Source organism: Arvicola amphibius, chromosome 3 (genome assembly GCF_903992535.2).
Source record: "Arvicola amphibius chromosome 3, mArvAmp1.2, whole genome shotgun sequence".
In the NCBI taxonomy this organism is placed as follows: Eukaryota; Metazoa; Chordata; class Mammalia; order Rodentia; family Cricetidae; genus Arvicola; species Arvicola amphibius.
In genome coordinates, this window is record NC_052049.1 from 151,285,650 (window position 1) to 151,290,853 (window position 5,204).

The 5,204-nt window shown below is 38.7% G+C and overlaps 1 non-coding gene across 1 annotated transcript; it reads right to left on the reverse strand.

Moving 5' to 3' along the window:
- Positions 1–4,744: 4,744 nt before the first annotated feature.
- LOC119810865 lies at positions 4,745–4,850 on the reverse strand. The gene has a single exon (XR_005284811.1). It is a non-coding gene; the product is annotated as a U6 spliceosomal RNA (small nuclear RNA).
- Positions 4,851–5,204: the final 354 nt, after the last annotated feature.

Here is a 5,204-nt window from a genome sequence, read left to right on the forward strand (position 1 = left end):
TGTTGGGATAAATGACCTCCAGTCACATAATTTTACAGATTCATGAAAATATGGAAGAGTATTTTTGTAGCCTTGGTATTCTGATACTATTTACGAGCTTGTTTTCTTCACCATATGTCTGCAGTCTGCATCAGTAAACACAGCTATACTTTATTCTCTACATTGAGAAAAGAGAAAGAAATGAACTCATCGAAGGGTCATGAAATCATTTCTCTAATCAAAACAAGAGTGACTAAAGACAAAACAATTTACAGCATCCCAGGATAAGGAAGAGGCTGTCATTTATGCCTTTATACATTAATATAAATATTTGAAATAAGACATTTCATCATGACCTAGAAAATAACATTCCTTCTAAATAAGGTCAATTAATTTTGATTTGTCTTTAATCCTGAGAATTAGAAACACAATCATGAAAATTTACAAGACAATAATGATCAAGCTGCTAATATTTTCCTATGTGGGGTGTGGCAAAAACCAACCAACCAAACAAACAAACCCTAATAAGAAAAATAACTAGCCAGGTGGTGCTGGCACATACTTTAATCCTAGGATTTAGGAAGCAGAGGCAGGTGGATCTCTGAGTTCGAGACCAGCCTGGTATACAGAGTAACTTCCAGACAGTCAGGGCTACACAGAGAAGCTCTGTCTCAAAAACAAGAACAAAAACAAAAAGAAAGAAAAGAAAAATACCTAAGATTGACTATAAAACTGTTAAACAAAAAATGTTTTAAAAAGTTTAAATCATATTTGATGGGAAAAATCGGACCTTGGCATATAAGTCCCTCAATAGAACCCCTTAAAAACAAGGTAAAAAATTAATTGATAAAATAGATAATATTCCCAAAAAGGTTAACACACATTTAAAACTATTATATTACCGAAGATGCTTCACATAGTAACAATGTGGCCAGAGATACCAATAAAGGAGATTTGAGGAAGAAATTTTATATTTATTTATGGCTTCTAGAAATTGGATTTTTGAGAAAGGTTTGTAACCAAGGATAGTCTTGAACTCATGGCAAGCCTCCTGCTTCCACCTTTAACTGCTGGATTATAGGCAAAAAACATCATGCCCATCTTATCTATGCTTCTGATAGTTAATTTAATAACTGCATTTCTGGGTCCTCCCAAAAAAACTAAATATGAGGAAAAGTAAAAATGCTTCATGTAGTAGTATTCATGCAGTTTTGGGGTTGAGGGTGCTTGTTTTGGCTTTTGAGACGGGGCCTCACTGTAACCTTGGCTAGCCAGGATGTTCTTAAACTGAGAGATGCACTGGCATTGGCCTCTGCCTCCCAATGCTCCCAAGTGCTGGATTAAAGTGTGTGCCACCATGCACAGTTTACAATGCAGCTTTTTAATCTAGAAGTAACCTAAATAAACAAATGCCTAATTTATCACAGATTAAGAAAAGGATGGAAAACCAATACCATATACATCCTTGGGAACATACAAAACTGTTGTGCTCAAGGAAACCTCTAACTAGTGCACACCAAATATCTCAAATGCACACATCCATTGGAAAGACATGGAAATACTGAGTACTCTTCCCATCCAAACTCAAGAACTCAAAACAATCTGTAAAGCAAGGAATGAATCAGCACCCAAACAGAGCCTGCTGGAGCAAATGAATTGTAGATTCATTCTCTCTCTCTCTCTGTCTCTCATTTGCTTTGCTAATGCAATGGAAAAGGGCTACTTCTATAATGAGATACTTCCTCTCTTCATATATGAAGACGGGGCCTTATTGATAAAGTTACTGTTAAAGTAGAGTGCTTCCTAATACATGACAAGATGTGTGCACAAGGCAGTCACTGCTACTCAAGCACCATGATAGATGACATGACCAGAATGCCACCAGGAAGGCACTGGCCTTCTAATAGGCTGTAAGCTACTAGAGTAATGAGGATGATTGTGACTCTCTGTATTTGCTCTATATCCTAGGGAAATATCTAGGAGGTAGTAAGAAATGGACGGAGTGCGGGCGTCACACAGAAGCGCACTACTGGCCTACCATGAACAGCATGTGTAAAGTCATGGGGTAGAGAGGAAAGCGCCAACAGATAACAGCACACAAACCACAGCAAGTCTGCAGTATGGGATAAATACAGTTTGGAAGCTTTGTCCCAAAGCTCAGGTTGATGGTGTCCTTAAGAGACTAGATTTATACAAAGTAATTAGGTCAGGAGAGTATTACCGTTGGGAGGAATTAACCCTAGTCTCCCACGATGAGTTCTTGAGATGGTGTGTCATTTATACAAAACCAAGCCTAGACCAAGCAGGATTCCACACAGCTATCATCTGAGCTACCAGAAAGAAGATCATGAATTCCGGAGCAGCCTGGGCAAGTGGGCAAGGCTCATTCTCAAAGTAAAATAAAGGGGTGGGATCCAACTCAATAAAGGGATGGTCAAGAGCTTCTCTAACATAGAAAACAGAGACCTTATATTCATGTGGGAGCCATGGATCAGGTCCAGCCCCTGAATTCCACGGCTTCTTGTCTCACCATGTGATCTCCACCACCGAGGGCTTCCATCACCTGCCATGAGGTCCTCACAGGGGACCAAAGAAGAGCAGCTGCCCAATTTTGGGCTCCCAATCTCTAAACTGTGAGCTAATAAATCTTTCTTCTTTGTAAGTACTCAGCTTCTGGTATTTTGTGACATGACAGGAAAAATATATAACCTTTTACTTAAAAAAAAAAAGTACGAGGCTAAAGCAAATGTTTAAAGAAACGTGTTCTCTGGGGTGGGCGGGCAGTGGAACTCTCAGCCACGCCAGCAGAGTTCTACAGTCTGCTCTGTGAGGTCAACGCTCCCTGTAAGAGCACGTAAAATGTCACTGGGGTGACGAGAGAAAACGTGTATTTAGTCTTAATTCATTAAAATTTTAAAAGCAACATGTGCAGGTGGTTTTATTACTGAAAAAGAGCTACTGGGATGGGGGGCAGAATTCAGTCAGTAGTGGGCACCGCCTCTGTTGTACCTGTTTACAAACTGGACTTCAGAAATGATGATTTGGGGGAACTTAGATGTTTAAAACAAATCCTATAAAGCAGGAGAAATTAAATAAATGAGGTAAATTGAGGTAAAATGACAAAAACATGAAGTAAGCAGTTAAAATTACTTTAAAACACAACTTGAAGGGTAGAATGCAGGGACATGTGAGGTTGTCCTCTGATCACTCACACACACACACCCCCACACACATATACACACACACATGTATACATACACCCACATACAACACATTCACACACACACATTCACACACACACATATATACATACACACACATACTCACACATACACTCATACACACACACTCACAGACATACATACACAAATACCCACACAGACACACAGACACACACACCACACCACACATCACACCACACAGTAAAATGTTTTAATATGTAACAAAATCAAATGACAAAAATGTGAAGGCTGGTCGGGCAATCTTTGTTGGCACTCTTACCCTCAGACTAACACGTGTAGTGGGAACAAAGCAAGTGGGGAGCTGTTGCACTACTTGGGCACTGGAATTTCCAATATGGAAAAAACAAAATAAAAACAAAACTCTGCTTATATGAGTTCTAACATTCTTTTATATATATATATATATATATATATATATATATATATATATATATATATATATATATATATATACACACAAGGTTTCTCTGTGTGGCCTTGGCTGCCCTGAGACTTGCTCTATAGACCAGGCTGGTCTTGAACTCTGAGATCTGCCTGACTCTGCCTCCTGAGTGCTGGTATTAAAGGTGTGTGCCACCACTGCTCAACTGAGCTCTAACATTTTTAAGTACAAAATCCGATACAGAAGCATCAACATGAATTACGGTAACTTTTATCTTTTAAGTTTTTTTTTTAAAAATTTAAAATCTATATCCATTGAGAAATCCTAGAAACAAGAAAAAAGCTAGGCTAAGACACCCACACATCATATCTAAATATCCCTTGTCAACTGTCTCATACTGTGTCTGAAGGAGGCATACAAGCTGAACTGAAGAATCCAGAGGTTTGGTTATTTTAGAAAGCAAAGACATCATGAGATGATGCTGAGAGATTCTGATAGGGCTTATGTGCCACCTTGAAGTTCTTAGTGGTCAAAGACTGAACACTTTCATCATAAGGATTATATAAGCGAGGAATTTTTAATACAAGAAATATATTGGTCCACAAATTCATGAGACACTAAATGAATCTCCAAATAACGACCTTTGCAAGATACTCCGGGAGGAACCAGGCATTTATCTTGCTTGTGCTGCCAAAGCTGTCCCTCAAACTAACAAGAAATAAAACATTTCTTTATAGAATCATTTTTAGTAAATAATGGAAAAGGAAAAATTAAAATCAAGATTAGAAGTCTGACATTTTACAACCACTAATAAAACAAGGAAACAAAGCGATGACCATTAATGGTGAGAACATCACAGGAAAGAAACACGCAGATACGCACCTCCTGCGAGGACACAACTCTGAAGTAGTCTGTCCTCCTGCCCAGTGTTCAGTCTGAATCCGGCCAAGCCTCCAAATATAGTGCAATCTATGGAAAATGCAGGCTATGTCAATTGTACAATAAAATACCATCATGAACAAACTGCAAGGAGAACAAACTGTGAAGAGGCTGCCTGTGTAGTGAGTCTAAAGCAACAACAACAGATTGCACCCCGTGCATGCCATCTCTACTGTAACTCAAAAACTTCTTTTTTAAAAAAAAAAATATGGAACATTTCACGAATTTGCATGTCATCCTTGCGCAGGGCCACGCTAATCATCTCTGTATCGTTCCAATTTTAGTATATGTGCTGCCGAAGCGAGCACTCAGACAACTTCTATAAGTGAACATAAGACAACTGAGCAAACTTAAACAGGGATTGTGTATTAAATGTTAAGGAATTACTGTGGGCTTTGGGTGAAATGCAATCATGCCATTTGTATTTGTTATGAACTTTATGAATTTTCACCTTTTAAAGACATTTGTTCAAATACTTCAAAATAAAATTAAGTGATGTCTGAGGTTTGCTTCAGAATATCCCAGAGAAGCACAGAGATGGAAGGTCACCAAGAGTTGGCAACTGTGTGAACAAGGTGGTGAAGGAAACATCTTCATTTTCCTGTGAACACTGCTCCTCTGAATGTACAGGGAGCAGGAGAGCGAGGAATGAAGACAATGCT